At 32.9% G+C, this 23,644-nt stretch overlaps 1 protein-coding gene across 1 annotated transcript in view; it reads left to right on the top strand.

Moving 5' to 3' along the window:
* The first annotated feature begins 4,244 nt into the window (after positions 1-4,244).
* LOC123307342 (G-protein coupled receptor Mth2-like) overlaps positions 4,245-23,644 on the top strand; it is a 63,483-nt gene continuing 44,083 nt past the window's right edge. The window contains exon 1 of the mRNA XM_044889604.1: positions 4,245-4,416. The gene's annotated coding sequence lies outside the window, so the exon portion shown is untranslated. The remainder of the gene's footprint in view (positions 4,417-23,644) is intronic.

Genomic DNA, 23,644 nt, shown 5'->3' with positions numbered 1-23,644 from the left:
ATAATCCTGTAGTAACTTTTCGCATTCGTTCCCTAAAATAAAATTCTCAAATGCCAACACTTTTTTGGGTCTCCCAATAGAAGGAATTTATTTGTCATCCTCTTCATTCACAATCTTTCTGATTGTGGGAACATTCAGCTAAAATATAAGTCGTTTAGATTCAGATGAAACATTATACAGGGTGTTTCCTAATTGCATGTCAATATTTATGGGGATGATTTTTGGGCCCGTTTTAAGGAAAAATCTTTATATGAACATATGTCCTAAACGTCTTACCTTTTGAGATACAGGGTGGTAAAGTTTTCAAAAATAAATAATTTATTATCAATATCTACAATACCACTTCAGATATTTTAATGAAATTTGTCATTCATGTACTTGAGTCATTTTTTTATGTATCACTTTTTTTTAATTTCCATCAGTGGCGTTCGTACTTAATTTGATCTACATATTTTGGCAGACATTGAGGGTACGCCACAGATTTTTCCTGGAATAAAAACTATTTTTGAAATTCCCAATCATTTCTTACCAAAGTTGATCACCCGACTTATTTCAATCCGATTCACGGTTTCCGCTTAAAAGAATAAAAAGTGTTTCTTTGCATGATCATAACAATATCATTAATACATACATATGACAATATCACCATGCAGAGACATACGTGGATTTTATTTTTTTTTATGAAACCCGTGAGTCGGACTAAAAAACTTCAAGAGATCAAATTTGCTCATGTTGAATACAGTCAGTGGCGTGCCACTGCCTGTCTAAATAATACCACCCTGTATCTGAAAAGGTCAAACGTTTAGGACATATGTTCTGTGATCAATCCGAATTTTCTGAGTGTGGAAGTGGAATTCATTTTAGTGCATTCCTTTCATTTCACATTTCCGCCTTTAAAAATATTTAATTCTCAAATCTTCAATGCAGTTATATATAATGTTGGTTATCCTCTTGGACTAAAGGTTGAAGACGTTACAACATCAGTTATTGATTCTAATCAAAAGAATGCATTCAAAACAGTCAACCCAAAGATGAAATTCATCTGATGCCGTGGTAGGCAATGGCTATCTCTCAAAAGAATTATTTATTTCTGATAGCAATCCAGTAGCGTACTATGATTTTTTGCAACAGGTATATTTGCTGAGCTATAACATAAAGTTTTTCTTTCTCATGGAAACAGTCGTTTGAAATGACCTAGAAAGAATCGCCATTTTTTTCCTGTTTTAGAAATATCTTACATCGCCCTGAGATTCGTTCAGATATTATGAAAAATATAGTTTGCATGTGAATTTTAAATGGTTGAGTATTAACATTGAGTATTAATACTCAATACTCAATGGTATTAAGTAGGCTAGTTCAATTCAGATCGTAACACTTGTGCATATTTGATTGCTTGAGCTTCAACTTTCTGCTGGATAAATTGCTCAGTTTAGGTTTCACGGGCGTTTTCTTTGAGTGCATTAGGACTTTTTAACTAATAGATGGCTTATCGCGAGAGTAGGTCTACATAGCTCAGCAAGATACCCTACAGAAATGGGTGTTCCTCATGCAAGGATGGGTTCTGGGAGCTCTATTATTCGTCATTTTCATAAATAATTTACCTGATTATATCGCTATCAATTTTCTCATTGTATTGAATATAAAGATTGTGTTGTCTGCAGATGACACTTCTTTCATCATTTCTGCAAGAACGTTAAGCTAACTTAAGGCGAGTTGTGAATTACTAGTCCAATGTCCAATGCTTCTCCGATTGGTGTTTCAAACACTGCTTCCTTTTGAATGTGAATAAGACAGATCTAGTATACTTTCAAATGCGTGACTCGGATCATTAGTTGATCTTGAATCTTCAATCCGGTGATTTGAAACCTTCTGATAGTGTAAGGCTCCTTGACCTTCATGTTCAAAATATTCTTAGTTGGAAAGATTATACCGATTATGTTTGTAAACCACCACTCGCATTGGGAGGCATAAAGCTTATATTACCTCAAGATGCCCTGATTACTTATGTATACCCGTCTCAACAATAATGTTGTACTTTGGGGAGATTCGTCATTCAGTAATGATGTTTTTGTTGCACAGAAGAAGGGATAATCCGTTTGATTTTTAACTTGAAGCCCGGGGAGTGTTGTAGGGTCTACAACAATCTACTTTCATACAGAATAAAATCATGTGTCTTGCCTGCCTCTTGTACACTCGTAGTCGTAGGAACATACTTTTTATTAAGTTAAGTTTTCCGCTTATGTGTTTCATGAGTCCTATAGATTTTTAATCTTGACTCTAATCTTCAATAAATATTAATAATAATAATAAATGTTCCGAGTACCACCAATATGACACACGGCATAAAGAGACTCTCTGTATTCCAAAACACCGCATTTCAGCAGTCGCCATAAATTAATATGCAGTTTTTTCTGCTTTTCTGTTTACTTATTTCATTTAATTTACTGGGTTTTGTTATATTTTTTTTCAATTGGTTTTCGGTAACTTGTCCTATACAAATGTATTTTGTCTCAAAGGATGAAGAAAATAACTTTAGCCTTGCGGCTTTCATACTCCTCTCCAGAGGAACATTCACTTATCCCAGATATCTAAGCAGTACCGCCTTCTGCATAACTCTCTATAGATGGTTTCGTCCAATTCAAGTTTCTTCAGATTCTCTGCCAGTTTCCTCCGTATCAGGCCTGTTGATGAAATGAGAATAGGAATGGTCTTGATATCTTTCAACTTCCATTGTCTCCTGGTTTGTTCCTCGAGGTCTCTGTATTTTGAAATTTTTTCGATGTGCCTATCTAGTTGGTTGTTATTATTTGGAATCGCCACGTTGATGAACAGTGCTCTATTCTTATCTTTATTCAGTAATATCCTTGAATACTCAAAGGTAATATGAGATCAGGTCTATTGTGCGTAATTTTCCGATCTGTGAGAACCGTGCGATCCTAGTAGAGTTTTTGATGTTCATTTTCCAATACAGAATATGGGTGGTAATTGTAATAAGGGACTTTTCGTGACCTTATAAGTTTCTATTTTATAGCCAATTTTTGATGTAAAATCTTGACAACAGCATAATGTCTATTCCTTTGTACTCCGTGCCTGCGAATTTCCATCCCCCGGTGTTGTGCTGGATGGTTTCATGTGGCGCACAGCCATAACGACAACTATCGTCCGCCACTGAGGTATCCTTGATATATTTTATATAGTTCCTTGTTGGAGTCACTTGATCTCGGATGGCAATGAGGAATCCCTCTGTCTCAGGAAACAACTCTCCGGAAGTCAACCAGTAGTTCGACGCAGATATGTCGACATAATAATGGTTGACCTCATTCTGGTGTCTCCCATGCAAAGGCTTGCCAATCAGTTTCTGCATTTTGCTTTCTGAAGAGTGTTCAACGATTTTTATGCAATCCTTTTACACCTTTAAGGGAGTAAAATTATCGGCATGACAAACTGCTTGATGAAGTCTTGATCAGGAAGCCTTGTTCTGGAATTCAACATACGGTTGGAAAAAGCAATAATATCTCGACCCTCAAGATGTTGTGGTAGCTCTGTCCATTCTATTGAGCTTTTAGGGGGATTTTTTTTTAAAGGTAAAATCGGTGGTGATCCAAGTGATGAGTCCAAATGAGTAGTTCAGTGCCGAGCAAGCGTAGGCATTAATCGATTTGATCAGATTTTTGCTGTTTAGACCAGGCTTCATTATCTTTCTCAGTCTTCTAGTGAACTTCTCAGCTAATACTTTCTTCATCTGGCTCTGATTGAAGCTTCTAGCCTGTTTGATCCCTATAGATACTTGTACATGTCTCCCTCTTTCAATGCTTCGATTTCCGCACCTTCCTTGTTTGAATTACCCTCTTCTATTTTACCTCTCGTTCTAGTGAGAAGACGACATTTTCCAAGCTTTACTCCATTTTTATATCTTCAGAGAATTCTGCTACCATTTTCAGTATCTGTTGCATTTGGTTTTTACTTGATGGAAAAAGTTTCAAATCAACCATGTAAAGGAGATAATTCAGCTTTATCATAGAATTAGAGAATAGATCAGGTTTTCATATCATAATATGAAACTTATAGACTCATCCCGTATATTTTGGGAGTGATATGATAAGCTACCTCTATCATGTGAAATACAATATTCTCATTTCAGAGACAAGATATTTTGCATTGAAATCAAATATCACCCCTGCCCTATTTCAATAACGACCTTGATCAGAATTTCTCATCACTAGAACTAGAACTCATTTCGGATGTACGCATGCATAACATTCGTTCAGCAGACGCGCGATACATCGCGAGTGGGTTAACAGTGATAGCCGAAGAAATCAGCAAATTAGCGCATCTTATCAATAGAAGTGCTTGTTGTTGTTCTGTTTAGTTATTTGTCTCAGTTAGTGAAAATTTGAGCATTCTTAAAATAGACAGGTATGTTGAGAAACGATCGATCTATGAGATTAAAATTCTCCTTTTATATTTATAAATACATCATTTTCAATGATGAATGTTGAAATTCTGGAATTTTTGTGGCTTTTTTCAGTAATTTCGATAACAATATGTTCTATTTTCATTGAATACTGGGATGCATTACTAACCATATAATACGAATTCAAGATTCTTATGATAGTAATTCAATTGCAATAATACAATTTTCCCAGACTTTCTGCATAATAATTAATGTTTGAAAACCTAAAAATAGTTGCAGGAATGATTTCGCTCTTCGATTGAAATTTCATTCAGTGAAAATAAACATTATGTATTCACCATAATAATAATGAGTCACAAATTAATGAAAAATATTAGGTACAAAATTTACCAAGAGTATTCTCCTTTGATACACCTAGATGTGTAATACCTAGAGGTTCTATACTAAATTATTATACAGTGTGTTTCACGTAAGCGGGTCACTGGGTTTTGTGACTTAGGTATTCATTGAGCGAAATTAAAAAGTAAGTCATCACTAGCATAATAGTTTTAACGGGCTATACGAATATGCTATCGGAAAAACTATTGCGCATGAGCATGAACAGTTATATGAGGAAAAAACAGTTTTTCAAGAAAAAGTTCATTTTCATTTTAACTTTTGGATTCTGTTGGTGGAACTAACGAAATGATATAAAAATAAAAATTGGATTCAACAAGTTCGTGACAGTACCTACATGGATACATATTTAATAAACATAATGCATCATTTATTTTTATAATTGATTATTGATTCAGCAATTTTATTCGAAATTAGCCTCGGGAAATTCAAAATCGAAATTGGGGATGTTTTATCCACTGAATTATATTCAACAGTAAATGGTTCAGTGCTTTCATTCATGTTGTAGATGTTGACAGAAGTAGTATTTAGGATTGTGGATTTTAAATATCCGCCTGGTAATTTTTGAATAAAATTGGTGAGATAAATATCAAACTTCCCCTATTTTTATACAATATTACAGAGCCGGAACTAGGATTCTGGCGCCTGTGGCGAATTCTCATAATGCGCCCCTAAGAAATTCTCTTTCCTATGTTGATTTGTATTTATCTTTCATAATCGAATACCTAGCTTTTTTTGCTCGGAAAAATCTTTCCTATTTTAAAGAAATTAATACAAATAAAATCAAAATAAAAGGGATACGAAATAACAATAACATGCATTCAAAATGAACTATAATTTGACTTTTCTTGCTTTGGTTTCTGCAAGAATATCAATGATGTCGTGATTCTTTTTCTTTTCTATTGATGGGAATGCTATGCTAAATAAGTCAGCTTTTCCTGTCCAGTTAAAGACCTTAAATAGGTTTTCACTATAATTTCAATTTGTTGAAAGAACGTTAATATGTAGCTGCGGCAGCTGTAGTTACTGATAAAGTCAAGAATATTTTGAGTGGAGACAAATTTGTATGGATCTGAATCGGGACTATACTTCAATGCTTTCTTGTTTAATTCGCCAAGTAGAAAGCCTTGCAAACATATTCTCTCGAGAAAGCTGTCTTCAGAAACTTCTGGCAAAACACTGAATCTTTATTCGAGTTGCACTGAAATATAGTTCAATACTTGAATGAGGTCCTTTTTCAGCTTATTCTTCTAGTCGAAATTGAAATGTTTCAACATCAGCTTCTCCTCCAGGCTATTTTATTTTTCTTCTCTTTTCCTCTTCTGTGATAATTTACCAGCTTTCCAGTTCTCCAGGAGCTATTTTTGTCTATGTTCTGAAGGAAATACCCTAATCGGCTAAGGTTTCGGCAGTTTTTTTGTAAGTAGATCTCGACATGGCCTTTGTTATCGCGTTGGTTGTTATGCGTATCCACAGCCGTCAATAGAGACGTTCTTTAGAAGGCTGTGACGACGCATTCTGTTTTCAGACTGATGGTGTGGACTATATCTTAATAATTTATTATTATTAAGTATTTGATTATTATTCTCCAGTCCATGCTGTGGACTACGGACGTTGTTTACAATCCCACCTGTATAGTGTTCGTTTATATACATTCACATTAATTTAATTCACACACATATGTATAATGTGTTTGGCATATTTTTACAATATTATGTTTTGTGTTAAATATTAAATGAAAAATATTCAATTGGAGAGAATACTGTTTTTTTAATATTTAACTACCACCATCTAGCATCTAGATCCTATTGGTTTCGAAAAAAATTCAAGTGGCCATCTCTCCAGTACGGCCATCTCCCTCGGACCTACCCTTTTGAGAAAAACGGATGCTGAAATGATAATAAAAATGGTCAGAAATTGCCTTTATATATACCATTTAATCTCGAAAACCAGTCGAATCTGCAGAATGCACTTTTTGCAAAATCCAGTGACTCCCTTACACACTTTACTTCAATAGTTAATTTTTCTATAATCATGGAGACCATTTAAAAATAATCAACACTTGATTGATGGATAAACGTCAATTTGTTTTCAATCGATAATTTACTCATATAAACATTCAAAATATCATTCTTTCATCAGTCAATGATTTCAGAATATTTTCAAAAATGAAAAGGTTTCAGTGATTTCATTTTGGAAATCTAGTTACTGTCACTGTCAAATCGTTGATCGGGCAATCAAAGATATCCCATCAGTTCATTTGCAGCGAAAATATGTTTGATGATTATAAGATATGTATTTTCTCAATAAGAATTACGAATTGCACAAACCAAATTTTCGTGATTCTGATCAAGTTAAGCCTAGGGTACTAGGGTAGAGAGTATTCTTCGAGTCTATAGAACCACTATCGGCACTATTGTGATGAACCACAACACTAGAAGATCATTTATTTTTTCGTTGTAGAGGAATGCCAGTAAAGGAAGTTATAATATCTCAAGAACCTAGAGAAATAAAATAAACTGAATTTGGAGATAAAACCAACTCAACTGAATTGAGATGACACAATACTTCCTTGAGCATATGCTCTATTCGTTGATTGAAGTATTAGTATACTTCAATCAATGCTTAAGTATACTTTAAGCAGTATAGTATACCATAAGTGGCCAGGCCCGGATCTACGATTTTTTCTGACCGGGGCAAAAATTCACTATGGCGCCCCCCCTCTCCTCTAAGGTTCTTAGGAAACATATAATTGCATATTCGTCATCGCGATTTCAACCCGAGTTAATTTTTTCACTAATTCGAGGTCGTTGATTACGAATATGCAATTAGATTTCTCCTAAAATGAGTACTTTAGGAAAAAAATCACTCTTATTTTTTTCCCATTGTTCCATTAAAACATATTTTTTTCCCAAAGTACTCATCTTAGGAAAAATCTAATTGCTTATTCGTAATCTTCGACCACGAATTAGTAGATAAAATGACTTGGGTTGAAATCGTTCGAAAAATAAAAAAGTTTGTTTTTACAAGAATGTCGTTTGCAACCCTCGCTTACCTATCTTTTTTACCCGCGCTTTACGAACGAAATTATTCCGAACGAAAATAAATTTTTTCAGTGACATAATATATCGACCCGGATCATTTTACTCATTAATTCGAGGTCGTAGATCGCGAATATGCAATTTGATTTTTTGTAGGATCACTATTTTGAGAAATAAATCACTTTTAGTGCAAAATTTTCAAGAAATTGGTCAACTTTGAGGAGGTGTAGCAGCCAGAAAAGAAGCACTAGTCATATGCTGATTCTTTTGTGATAGATTGGTTCTTTGCGAATAGAAAAAACCACACTTCATTCATCTACCGCTAACAGTTTAGATTTTATAATTTTTTCCGCGAAGGTCCAAAATTTCCGATTTTCCATCGACCATAACTTGAAAACTTAATTTTTAAAGAATATCTGTTTACATATTCGTGTTCTACGCCCTCGTATTAGTGTACAGTACGAATTTGGTTTTGATCGGAGACCAAAAATATTTTTCAAAAAATCCATACAGTATCGAAAATTTTTAAATTTTCGATCTCTGCGATTTCCACCAATATTGGTGTATTTACTAAATCGAGGGCGTAGATTACGAATATCCTATCTCTCAACCTATTTCACCCATGTGTGGCGGTCATTCCTAGATGACTGAATAATACATATACAATTAATTGATCCCTTATTGATTTTGAAGATTTTTGGCATAGTGATGGTTTATCATGTTTCCATTCTACAGTTTCGATTTTAGCACTGAAAAATTAATTTTTTCCGAGAAACTAAAAAAAAAAAAATTTTGACCTCTGGTTGATTTTGGCGCCCCCTTAAGCTGACGCCCGGGGCAAGCGCCCCGCTTGCCCCCCCCTAGATCCGGGCCTGTAAGTGGCTACCCTCCAGTTGAATACGAAAGATTCCGATAAAATCTCGAATAAATGGCGCACTGAGCAGCCAGTCGAAAACGCTATAATATTATCTGTAATGCTGTCTTCATAATAAGATCAAGACAAGAAAAAATAACAGTTCAGAGTGTTTCCAGATTCTCATAAATAAATGAAGTTTTCGCCAGATCATCCAAATATATTTATTTTATTTCAGATAAATAAATATTTATTTCATGTAGTTAGAGCGTCGTTGGAATTGACTTGCTTAGAAATTCCCACATACCGTAGACATCTAATCATAATTCTACAGCTGTTTATTCAATTTTTTCCATCAAATATATCCAGGAGGAATTAAAATAGTACTCATTGTTTTTTTTTCTATTTTCTCAAACACAACGGAACTAATTAATTTATATCTTTTCGTCGATGTTATGGGAATGATGCCATCATATTCTTTTCTGAAATATATGTATACCTAAATACCTATATATCATTATTGTCTTATGCCGCGTTTAGAAGTTCACACCGGACAGTATACAGGGTCGATTTTTGTGTAAGTTTACAAGTTGCTAGTGGGCGAGTTTAGAAACGAACGAGTCAGCTAGTGCTATTATAATGATAATAACATTGTATAAATCTCAAGGTTCAATAAACTATACCAGAGACATACTAACTTGATATTTTAATTGCTCAACATGTTTCGAACTAATAATAGCTCATCTTCAGGAGACGTATCAAATAAGTGAAACTAAAATAAAATTGCAATAATTTTGACCTTTTTACTTGTTCAACTTTTGCCCGAGTTTAGTTTGTGTAATTTTGTTTATTTTCTGGACTCAATATCATTCATAATATAATACCAAATTGTATAGTAGTGTAGTATAGTCTGTTTGTGCATTTTATTCTCTAGACATAGTTCTTTTATCCAAACACATTTGTGTTCTCTTTCTATATAGTGTTTCAATTAAAGCTTCATTTATTTGATACGGCTCCTGAAGATGAGCTATTATTAGCTCGAAACAAGTTGAGCTACTATGAGAAAGTACGAAGGCGTAGAAGGACCCAGGAATTATTTTATTTTCAATCCCGACTTATAAGTTAGGATCTCGAGATCCCGAGTTATAAGTCGGGAACACGAATTCCCGAGATATAAGTCGGGATAATGACCTATAACATTCGATCAGTGGTCATTTCTTGAAGTTATGAACACAACAAAACACGCGAAAAGTTATTTCACATTTCCGATTGAACCTATCGGAAAAGGACCTAGAAAAAAATCGTCAGAAATTTTGTAGTCGAATAGCATTCTGATAAATAATGAAGAGTTAATTACTTATACTTTATAAGTTTGAAATAATTTCATTTCGAAGGAAGAATGGTGATTCCATTTCCTAAAGGTTTAAAATGACCAAGAATATGAATACCACGTTTGTTTTTATTAATGATTTTCAAGTTATTGGACGAAATTTGATTTTTGTTCCCAACCCTACCAAAGAACTTTGTTTTCCGTAATGTTGATTTTTCAAATTAGGAATTGTGTAGGTATTAGGTAAAATAAGAGGAAAAAGAAATATGCGAAAATTCTGGGAAAGATATTTTCCCCGACTGCCGAGTCAGATTATGATGGAATTAATATAGAATTTTTCACCAAAAACTGTTCAGTGCCATCATTCAAGTTTAAAGTAAAAATCAGTCTGCAACAATTATGAATAGAACATAGAACATTCTAAAATAAATGCCATATGTGTAGAGGCTCGAGCTATTGTGATAGCGAAACACGTATCGTGATTTAAAAACTCATTTTATGAAAATCGTATGATCTCCAAATGATGAGTGATTGAGTAACTTCTTCAATTAATAACAGAACAGCGATGAATACGCCTAGCGAATGCTTTTCGAAACTTTGTAGTGAATGTTCTAAACTGATGAAAATAGCCAAATACAATACAATAAATTTACCTGATGGTAATTGGTAAGTAATTGATGATTCAATTTTTTCACATCGATTAAGTTGAGGAAATCCAATATTGGTGAATTCCAAAGAAAGTCACCAATTTTTTGATGAAATTGCAATACAGAATATCTGTATGCACAGATTCTCATCAATAGAACCGTACAAACTTGAACTAAGTTCTCTTGAAGAAAAGAATTAAATTAATTACAATGTAATTAAAATTACACGACTGATTATTAGATTTCATCTGTTATATTTCTCCCATTTCCCAAAAGAATCCATATATTCAAGTCTGTCTCATGATAGCTATATTATTGAACCTCGAACATGATACGACTAACGGCCGTTTTCAATAAACCTATCTATCCATCGTTTCACTTACTGACGATTAGTAACCATTGGTAACCATTCTAAAATATATCTACAGATAGATCAGAGAAACGAAATCACATGAATTTTCTATCTCCAGTAACTGAAACAATGGATAGATAGGATTATTGAAAACGGCCGTAAGTTGAACTCAAAAGTTATAGGATATAATCCCGACTTATATTTCGGGATCTCGAGATACCGACTTATAAGTCGGGATTGAAAATAAAATAATTCCTTAGCCCTTTTACCCCTTCGTAAGAAAATGGTACATTTAAAATAAATGAAAATTATTGTAGTCGCTAGTGCGGGATTAGCATTCCAGCAGTAGAAGAAGCAGTACTAAATCTTGTTGACGAGCAACCTGACATCATTACTAGGAAAGCTGCTCAGCAATTACAAATTCACCATATGACAGTGTTTGCGATCTTAAAGGAAGAACTTTCATATCCATATCACTCATATCAGTCATATCAAATTCAAATTGTATAGGCTCTCTCACCATGGGGTTTCTGAATCGTCTCCATCTCCAATGGGAATAATTGAATAATATCCTCAATTCTTAAAAAGGCCATATTCGCAGACGAAGTAAATTTTTCTGGAACTCCAATAACTATTTAATTTTCATAATAACCTTATATGAGCCAATCACTGTAGCTCATCAGCAAGAACAATTTTTTCTGATTGTCTGGTTTAGATATATTAGGGGATCAGTTAATTAGTCAAAAAAAATTTCCACCTAGATAGAATGGAAATACATACGTTCAATTTCAGAAGAAGAAATTCCTGTACTTCGTTTGCGAGTCCGAAGACGAAGGACAATGTACATATTTTATGGATAAATCCCCCGCACATTTCAGTATTGGAGCATGTAAGCATTTGAATCATAGATATCCAAATCGAGGGACCTCCGATCTAGTCTGCCCGATCCCCAGATTTAAAACCTCCAGATTTTCCTTTCTGGGGCCATTTAAAAACACTGGTTTACAATACTTCTGTTCAAGATATGGAAGACTTCCAAAACCGCATTGTTTTTTCATGTAGGGTTAATCAAAATATTCATAAATTTTTTGACAGGGGAAGCAAATCTAAGGGCCGACCCGCGACGTCTAATCTCTTGTGTAGCGGCCGAAAGTGATTACTTTGAACATTCAATATGATCACAAATAGCAAGAAAGAAATATGTATCGGAAGTAAAACAATTATTATAATCGATGAATGTTTCTTTTTTGACATTCTCAATAAAACTGTCAACTTGAAATCCGCTTAAAGTATAAATTGAGGTCGAAAATAATTCCAGCATACGACACGAAACTAACGATAAAAAATAAGACACCAAAAAAATAGAAAATTTTCAACAGGTTGTTACTTGAAGAAAAATGGTCGTAAAGAAAATTAAAAAATGGGAAATTGTAGTGTCCAGTTACTGGATCAGTATTTTTAGCATTAGCGGTTTCGGAGGAGGCATTTCGCGAGAATACAGCCACAAAAGGTTTAAACACTTTTATTTTTTTTTTGTCTACGAACTTTTGAAAATATTTTTAGCTTAACTTTAACCTCTATGTGAACCAGAAAACTTTCATCTTCAATTTCTTCTCTTAAAGACTTAGTTGCGATCACTTGTCACTGAGCTTTCGGACTTTGAATGCCATCAATGGATTATTTTGTGGAAGAGCCGCTTCTTTTAAAAAATTCTCGATTGGATTTGAAAAAGCATAAAAATAATGATTGTATAGTAAAGTACCTACGTTTCGTGCATTATGGGCAGATTGTGGTTCATCTGAGAATAAAATTGGTAAGAGTTAAATTGGTAAAATTCGAAGAGACTTGATCTGTTACTGGTAGTCCATACAATATCGAAATGCACGCTCGACCGAAAATATTGCGGTTGAAAATCCATACATTCCATTCCCATCGCTAAGGCCAAATAATTACCGATTTTTTTAGCCTGAAATTGATAATATGGAATCGGAAGAAATGTGGATCCAGCAAGATGGTACAACAAGACATACCAGATGCATAACCCGCTCTCTTTTTCGTAGGGTTAATCCTCAGACCATTGGCGATCTGAAAATCAATATCCGTCAAGTTATTGGTGAGATATTGACCGAAATTTGCCTACGAGTCATCATGTTGCATTCCACATATAATGCCTATATCCAAGCATTATTTTGAATTGAAATAAGAATTTCATCAATACCTCTTCTAAATGAAAGTGTGTCTTATTTACCTTTAGTTTCTGAACCACCAGGGAGGAGGAAGGAACCTCTTGACAACAAAATCCCAAAGATTCCAAAATTGGAGTTGTCTAAGAAGCCGTTGAATTTAAATTGAAATCAACGCGAAAATCATCCCTCTCGGAAATCAAAAAAGTGCATACATATATTCAAATTCGACACGAAGGAAATGATTTCGACTACTAAAAATGTGGTATAACCATCGGAACTCAGCCTCCGTTGACCCTAATGAAATCAAAGAGGATCCTCTTTGGTTCCTCCTTGATGAAAGTTCGGATATTCCCGATCAGTCAGCTGGATTCCTTAATTCGGTAGCTTCACAACCTTCTGAAGTACTCTCTATAGACGGCAGTGAAGAACTGTGAACGAACGAGTGAGTTACGCTAGTAATGAAGTACAGGGTGTCCGAGTTAAAGTGTCCCTATACTGGTCTACACCTTATTGTGGAAGGTAAAGGAGCTAGAAGAAAAAGTTGAAAACAAAACTTGTCTGTAATCGTTGGTTTTTACAGGAAAATGCACTTTTCCGTCCATATTTCTGAAACTATTCACTTTACAGAAAAAGTTTAAATATATTTTTTGCTCATTTTAACTTGCTCTACATGATGAACAAGAAAATAATATAGATTTCCATTTGAAAAAATTGAGTTTTGATTGAACTTCTGTTTGAATTTTTAACTTCAATTCTTGAAGATCCTTTATATCAGATTACCAAAAATAGAGATGTAATGTATGATCCAAGATGTTGACAAGAGCTTTGCAAAATTTGGTTGCGATACATTCATTAGAAAACTAGTATCCGCTATTTTAGTGAGCACCTACAGCTGTCAAAATTTTAGGAAAAAGTTATTGGACCATGGTTGTCATAACAAAGTTCAATCGATTACAGAAAAGTTTTGTATTCAACTTTTTCTTCTTGCTCCACAATAAGGTATAGGGACACTTTAACTGGGACACCCTGCATCTACCTATAGTATGGAAGTATAGTACCACGACCGCTAGATGTAATGTTAAAGTTTCACGAGTTTGAATGGTGTGATTTTCATCCGAATATCTAGTCCAGGCGTTTTAAAATGATTTTTTCTTATTTCATTCATGAAAATTATTACAGTTTAAAAATATATTTGCAGGGCGGGCAAAATTCGATGGGATTGAATAGAAGCTCTGTAACCGCGAGAACTTGGAAAGGAAATACTTGATGACACGTTTTCGAACTCGAATTTCAAAAGATGGATATTGACCAAAACCTCATTCCTCTAGCTTCTTCTTTTTTCAAGTAATAAGTAAAAACTCATATTTAGTCTGTTTGAATTGTTTAAAAATGGACGGTTGGACGAATCAATTTGAAATTTTGCAGGGTTTTTGTCGGTATATTGACCTATAAAAAGCCTTTTCAACTTCATTGGTTTAGTCGATAATTTCTATTCTGTACTTGATTTTTCAAGTACTGGGAGCCACTTTAGTTTCAAAGATATTCGATACTTAATCCCTTCTGTCTGATATGCATATCAGACTCGTTCCGCGGACATAAATTGAAATTTGAAGCAATTTGTACAACAATTTTTAATCCTTATTCATTGATTTCCAGATGTTGAGAGGAAAACCTATAACGAGTAACGAGTTTCAAAAAACAAAATTATTGCTGATTTAGACGCTTCTCAATTCGCTCTAAACTAAATTCCAATTCGACAATTCGTAAAGAGAGTGGGAAAGAGAAAAAGCATGGATAAATATGTAAAGCTATTGTTTTCGTGCTCCTTTCGATTATGTGTGTTCATCAATGATCAAACGTCAAACCCAATAGACTATTTTCGGATAAAATCCAAAAATAACAAAATGATGAAGCATTTTTCCCAAAGAACGAGCTAAAAATGTTTCGTTGATATTATGCGCCTAAAGAATGATTATTTTTACTCGTTTGGTTTCATTCCAGCACGCCGTAGCGATATAACATTGGTTTTTAGAGGAATGCAACGAAAACAATTTTGAACTTGACGGAAACTTCATTGACCTTTGCTAAATCAGAACTACATGTTTTGAATTCATTTTAAATTAAGTTCATTCTGTTCAGATAAAAATTCCAAATCAGCCGTGACATCATATTTATCTCAGACGTAGAAGATGTTTTGAATGACCTCTTTACATTATGCATTGGAGAAAAAGATGTGATCAATGCCGAAGGAGAGTATGTTCCTGTATCTGTAAGCGACCTCGTGACAAAAATAAGAAGGAAAATTGAAGAATAGTTAGATATTTATCATCAATGCATTCGAATCCAAGTCTTTGATCGCATTCATTCCTATTTTGTTATATTTTATAGAAAGAGGACCTACTAGAATCGTATAAATTAGTTAATATGGAATCGTGATTATGCATAAGACATCATCAATATACTTTTTCAGAAGATGGGTCAAACGTTAGTCATTTACTCATTTAGTCAACAACATTATTTATTAATTTTTACCACCACGACATGGTGTTGATAACGGATGTGCACTAGCGCACTATTTCCTTGATACTTGGACATTGCAGACAGTGCGATATATGTTCATTATATAGTAATAAGTACTATTAAATTTCTACGAAACTCATGTGCGTAGATAAGTTGGAACCACCCCTCAGAATTTTATGTGCCCTTCCACCATTGACACTGAAATCGTCCTTAGCGTTTCGTGCTGTTGGAAATTAGGTTGGTTTAGGATAAATTCTTCTTCAATGAAACGCACTTTGTGAAACAATCTGTATATTGATTCAATCGATTTAACGGAGGTCGATCTATACTCTCAATGAATATCAAACAAGAACTAACTGAAACGGAGAGAAATATCTTATTCCTAAAAGATGCTTATATACAGTATATAGGCTCCAATAGCAAAGTACATAATATGGTTATCACAGTCGAAAACTGCTGGGGTATGTTATTCAACACTTTTACCGCCAGCACTAATATTGTTGACTAATAAACCAATCGCATTTGACATATTTATATTTGTCGAGAATTCTGAATGAGTAAGGGATTTGGTTTTGCTTTACTCTGATGAATTTATCTCAACACGCCGCCTCAAAATCAAATCTCTTCTTATCTTTTATAATACAATGCTCAATTACCTATACATATCATTACATATCAAAATTGCATGCAAAAATAAAATATTCCTGAGTATAGAAAGACCCTCCATTTGTTATCTGGGGCAATATAATATAAGTATGGTCCAATATTCATTGCAAGGATGTGGGAAACCCAGAAAAACCACACCAGACCATTTCTATTAGAAATTGTATAGATACATATTATAATACCTTCAGTATTAAATATAGTAATACCTAGTAAATAAACATTTAACACTTCAATTTACTAAACCTAAACCTGCTATGAAATAACAGACATTAGTCTGGTAATGGTTTGATTTAAATATCGGAGAGCTGATAACCTCTGCAATTTTTTTTTTTGAGTTTTATAATATATCCTAATTTTTTATTTCGGGAGAAAAGATATTCGATGTCAATCTGTTCTGATCTCGTATGATTTGCAGTACCTACTAGTTCCAAAACTAATACAAGCTACAACAACCATTATTTCTATCTTCATAATAATAATGATAGACATCATAATAGTCAAATTAAAACCCTTTTTTTTTTATAGTCTTAACTCACGTATTCTGACGGCTTTTTATAGAACCATGTTGTATATAATCTTTTTCTGTGGATGAGGCAGCGATTAAAGTTTGCATTTTTTTTTTTTTAATAAATTGTACTTATTATTTTCCAAAAATTAGAATTCAAATAATTCGAACATATTTTATAATCTTAAATTAATTGATAACTCCGTGAGAACATCCAAAGCTCTTCTGTTCTTCTTTTATTAAAAAAAATCTACTTAAAATATATAGATCCATTTTAATTATACTATGAGATTTTTTTTTTTTTTTTTTACACAGTACTTCATAATCTTCTTTTGAAAACACTTATATAATGTAATAATTCTTTTTTTTTTTCATCAGAAATAATTTCATTTTGTTTTCTATAAACTTTGATTCCTAAAAAAAAACTTGATTGCTTTTGTCATAGAAAATCCATCAATTAGAACTTATCAATGTTTCATCATTCGTTGTATAACTACTACAATATATCATCCGGATAAAGCACCTCATAATTATATATTTTGCGATATATTTTGCCTACCTATAAGATATGCATCAATGAGTATATGAATTTCGAAAACCGAAATCATTTTAGATCCTTTTCGAATTTTTGTTTGTTTTAACTCCTACGTATAGGGCTTTACTCAATTGACGAAATTGACAATCGTTTTCTCACGGGACCTTCCTAAGAATTTCTTGCTCTAAGAAAACTATTTAACTAATCAGCTATTTGAAGGGAAAGTTTAGACATCTAAATATTATATGATGTATCAATGAATTAAATCGATTGCAAGAGTTACTATGTATCTGAAGCTTGAAATTCTGACGACCGATTCAAAAGTTTGAGCGTTATCTAATCAACTATCGCTACTTGAAGCCTCGGGAAACAAATCGCTTTTATATTTAAATGGATTTCCAAAAATTGCATCATTTTTAATTCTTGTTATCCATTTGCAATTAACAATATTTTCATTCTCTTCAATAAAGATCATTATTTATTCATCAACAATAATAATAACTTTATTTCTTTATACCAATGATGTCTATTCAACATTTCATTTATTGCCTAGAAATATTTAGGAATGCTATATCATATTAAGCACATATAACTTAATAATTTTCATGATCGATACTCTGGACATTCTTTCACTTTGTCCTTATTTTGGGTAAATTCAACCCAATTCACTCTTGTGAGATTCATATTAACCTCCACCTTAAATTGCCAATTCATCACAATCACTTTGTTCTCATATACTAACTGTACCAATTTCATTTCATAAATTTTCACGTTCTTTCGCTTTCGACAAAGTGTTGATATCAAATTTACCTACTGGTTTTGGTACACCAGTTTCTTTCTCCATTATTATCGATTCATTCACCTGATTTACCATTATCAGATTTACCTACTGGTTTTGATACAAAATCAGATTCACCAGTTTCATTATCAGTTACCTTTGAGTTACCTGATTTCTCGTTATCAGATTTACTTACTGGATTTGATACAAAATCAAACTCACTAGTTTCATTCTCAATTATCTTTGAGTTACCTGATTTAACGTTATCAGATTTACCTACTGGTTTTGATACGAAATCAAACTCACCAGTTTCATTCTCAATTACCTTCGAGTTACCTGATTTATCGTTATCAGGTTTACCTACTGGTTTTGATACAAAATCAAACACACCAGTTTCTCACTTCACCGAATATCTGATTTTCAATCACTATCAGATTCCTACATGAAGCCATGCTATCAACTCAATAAAGTCCGTACCTGCGTCTTATTGCATAAACTATATGACTTTCCATGACTGCTGTATATTTTCTTTTAAACCACCTACTGGTTTCAATTCAATAGAGTTCATAACAGTTTGTTATTGCATTATATTTTGGATTTTAGTTCACTATCAGATTTTTTTTTTCCAGAAAGGTAGATAACTGATTTTTTTTTTTTTAATCAGCTCTTGACTAGCAATTATTCAAAGTTTAATAAAATTCAAATTCAATAGAATATTAGAGAGAATCGTCAATGTGGATATGATATTGTAATTTATAATCATCACATCTCTAATTTATATTTGGATACGAAATGAGTCACTCCACCTTTTTCATAAATTCAGTAATCATCATCACCTTTTCATCAGCTGTGATTTTAGTTCATTCGAAAAGTACCTTTATTATTCAAATTTTTTTTTTTTATTCAACAACTTCATTATTCTTCAGGGTATTGAAATGATTATAATTATTTCGAATCATAATTTTAAATGAGCAAGACTCAATTGAATTCCTTTTTTGTAAGAATAGTTTTTTTTTTTTTTCATCGAGAATCAGATTCTTCGAAACAGCCAAGTAATGAAATATAAATCAAATTCCTCAACAATCAGACTTCAACAACCAATTTAGAAGACAGACATATTCAGGTATTTTGCTATTCCAGCAATCTATAATATTTTCACCATTAAAGAGATTGGCTTTCGAACTTCTAAAGTAGCATATCATAGTGTGAATAATATGTAGATTAGGTCATGAAAGTTATATATGTATTTCAATTCTTATTCAGATAATTGAAGACTCAATTGAAATATTTTTTTTTTTATGAAGCCTTCAGAACATTTCAAAATAAATTGAATACTCAATTCATTTTCAAGCTATATTTCCGATAATGATCATGAACTCCTATTTTTATGCCCTTGAACAGAACTTCTACTTTTTTCTTTCAACAATCAAAGAAAATAACTTCAACTTATGTCAGCTTCTCCTGAAATGATATTTTTGCTTAGGCAAATGCGGAATCTGGTTCCTATATTGAATGATACTCAATTTCACAAATTTTTGGTTCGAAATCTAATATTGGCAACGATGTATGCATTCAAAACATTTAATTCAAATATACAAGGAATGTCCCGATTTCGGAAAACTATCAATTATTACTTATGAAATTATAAATTATGGTTCAGGCTCTTCATTTCAAGAATACAAGAATTGAATTTTTTTTTTTTTTTTTTTTTTATCAGTCATATTATATAAATGTAACTGACCTCAAAAAGAAAAAATTTAAAATTCCTTAAATGTCATCTTTACTGTGTTTTGATTCCATATTCCATATTCTATTTTATATCCAGATAGTTCATAAACTACTCTTGAGATATATTCAAACGGATTTTTTTTTTTTGTCTACCTGATGAAATGTCCTCTAAGTTGGTTGAGTCCGATTTATATTTCGCTTGAGTACCTAATTCAATTTCGAAATTCAAATCCTTTTCAATTGAATTTTAATTAGGGAATTTCAAATCAAAATTCAATAATAATGCCTTTCAATGATAACTATCATTGAGAAAATTCCTTTTTACGAAATTTTATAACAGTCACAGACAAATTAATTTTGTCTAGATTCAACGAGCTTTCGTTTTACTTATCTGAAAAACCCTACAGGCTGTTGATCAATATAAAAGAGAAGATGCCCATTCTCTAGCTCCTTGATTCCCCTTGTGATGGAATGTTGCATCTTGATCCAACTCTGCTACTGACTGAAAAACCTTCGTGGTCTTTCGTAGGACTCATCGTTGATCATCAGCTAACTACGCACATATTGCTTTTCAACCGAGTTCACTTCACTTCACTCACTACCAAATTTTTCATGCTCAATATAGTAGAAGGAAACTTCTTATTATCTCACTGATTAACTTTATTTATTCGCAATTAACAGCGGCGAATTTATTTTTAACAGAGCAAGCTGGGCCGATAACCTGTTGGAAATTAGGTTGGTTTAGGATAAATTCTTCTTCAATGAAACGCACTTTGTGAAACAATCTGTATATTGATTCAATCGATTTAACGGAGGTCGATCTATACTCTCAATGAATATCAAACAAGAACTAACTGAAACGGAGAGAAATATCTTATTCCTAAAAGATGCTTATATACAGTATATAGGCTCCAATAGCAAAGTACATAATATGGTTATCACAGTCGAAAACTGCTGGGGTATGTTATTCAACACTTTTACCGCCAGCACTAATATTGTTGACTAATAAACCAATCGCATTTGACATATTTATATTTGTCGAGAATTCTGAATGAGTAAGGGATTTGGTTTTGCTTTACTCTGATGAATTTATCTCAACACGTGCTAAGGAAGAACTCTATCGAAAAGTGAAAGTTGAGAAGTGAGAAGATTTCATCATAATGCAAAATATTTGAGTGATACAGGGGCGGATGGGCTACCTCGAACCGGCCCGGGAATTTTCTTCCAGACCGGCCCACTTCAAGAACGAAAAAAGTACTTTTAAGGTGGGGGTTCAGTGGAGTAGTATCAGTTGCCATGAAAAAAAAAATTTTGATGAGCAGCGACTAAAGATGGCACCTTAAAAGCAATTTTCAAATGTTTTTTTACAATTCAGAAAACTGTCAAAAAATTGAGCAGACATTTTGTGGGAGCGAGAAGGCGATGAAAAAATTGGGCCATGTTCCCATATAATTGCAAGGGATATTAAAAAACACCACCTCTAAAATCGTTTCGCCAGAATTTTTTCTTCTTATTCATATAATAATTTCGAGAAATTAATTTTTGATTTCCTGCTTTAAGCTTTAAGTGAAAGTTTTCACCTAGTTGGCGGATAGCATGCAGACATTATAGGGAAACACATTTATTCCCTATATAGAACAACTACTCAATTTTATTTTTGTCCGATTTCTGGTTTCTAAGAAAAAAATTGAACATTTCTTTTCATATGCCTTCTTCAGGAAGCTGTATATAAACATGGGCTACTCAAAAAAAAAAAAATTATATGAAACACCCACTGTTTTTCGACTATAAATCGACCCTTAAATTAACTACTCCTTTACAATCTGCATTATGTTAGTTTTATATTTATTTCAATCCATTCGATTCAAAACAACTCTGAGTAAATAGAATCAACGGAAAATGTATCTATTATGTTGTCTATAGGTATGGTTGGAAAAGTTAAAATTTTCAAATTTTCTTACATTTGACATCTTTCTTGAACCATACACAACATGGATGCATAGTTTCCAAATTTCGATTTCAAATTTCCTTAGGGTAATTTTGAGTGAAATTGGTGGAATCTTAAATGAAAAAAAAAAGGTATATATATACCATTAATTTCTAAGTCAGGCGACACTGAAGAATTTTTACTAATTTGAAAAATGGTTTTCAGGTTTTTTACCATAATACCTTTCCATGATTATGTTAGATAGTTTTTTCGATATCATATTTTTATATACCTTGAAATATCATCATATTAATTATTCACGAATCAAGTGACCCACTTACGTAAGACACCCACTGTACCTACATAAATTTTGAAGAAACACTCATACATATCATTCAAAACTTCAATAAAATCTATAAACTATTGATACTGCAACTATTAAATGGCCATTAAGCTAAACACGCCTAATGTTGCTAGTTTAGTGATGTGGAAAACACAAAAATTTATAATAATGATAATTTTGACTGTAGAAACAAGAAAATTGAGTTGTAGGAGTTTTTTGTAGAGAAATAAGAATACTTATATAACTCGTTTCAGTGTAGATTATATAAGGAGCTAGATCTCAAAGAAGAGACCTATCCTGTTAGAAAATATATATTTCCTCAATAACCTTAACCTTTTTTAGGAGATTTTCGTTTTACATAATTGAATTGTTGTTGTTGGCCGACATAGATTTTGTATTTCCTATAGCGAGTAAGCTTCTGTCAAATAATATTAAATAACGTAATAAAGTAAAGTTTGGTAGTGTGATATTAAAAACAGAGGTTTAATAAACTTTACTTTCACACCCCGTGTCTCATGGACTGGCAACTTAAAACATTCGTATAAGGCAAGTTCAGCATAATAATCATACAATCACGTGTAGAGTATTTTGCAGCTTCTGTATTTCATTACGTTTCAAGCCACCCTGTTTATGACAGTGGTTCAGGAATAATTTATTTTTATCAATATTATTTTCAAAACTTATTGAAATACATGTATATATTTATTGGAAGTTTTCCCAACATTCATTTTGAATTGGTTTTCAATATTTGTAAAAATAAAAATATCGACGTCAAATATGTTCCGCCGAAGACAAAAAATTTGTACGAACTGACCAGCCTTCTGGCCCAACAATCGACCGGTCCACCGGGAATCTTCCCGGTTTCCCGGTGGTCCCATCCGCCCTTGGAGTGATATATTCTGCATTTCTGGAAATCATAAAACCCAAAACGATTATGAAAAACCATAAATTTTTGGTATTTTTCACGGAAGTTCCAAGTTATTAAGGAATAATGATGAGAAGACTGAACATCAGGCTTTACATTTGTAAGGATACTGACAATATAGTAGATATGTCGTAGTCTTTTTGTAAAATCAGTCATATTATAATACAGATGTCGATTCAAATTTATTCTGGGAGGATTCTGCATTTCTTAATAAACTTTTTAGGGTTTTCACTCCCAATCTCTGAAACAAAATCAATTAAAAATGAAATCAAGAAATATTATAATACGCCTAGGCTTTTTCAATACGACTAGGCATATTGCACTATCACCGAAATAATCCAGGATCTGACAATTTGACTGACAATTTGAGGCGTATCATAATACGCCTGATGCTCATCAGGCTTATTATTAGTTATTGACAAAATTCAAAAGCGCGCGAGTACTCTGCATTCTGATTGGTTATACTCGCCGTATGGTAATACGACTGACGGCTTATCA

The sequence above is a fragment of the Coccinella septempunctata genome, chromosome 2 (genome assembly GCF_907165205.1).
Source record: "Coccinella septempunctata chromosome 2, icCocSept1.1, whole genome shotgun sequence".
Taxonomy (NCBI): domain Eukaryota; kingdom Metazoa; phylum Arthropoda; class Insecta; order Coleoptera; family Coccinellidae; genus Coccinella; species Coccinella septempunctata.
The sequence above is the reverse complement of the archived record's forward strand: the minus strand, read 5'-3'. Positions and strand labels throughout refer to the sequence as shown.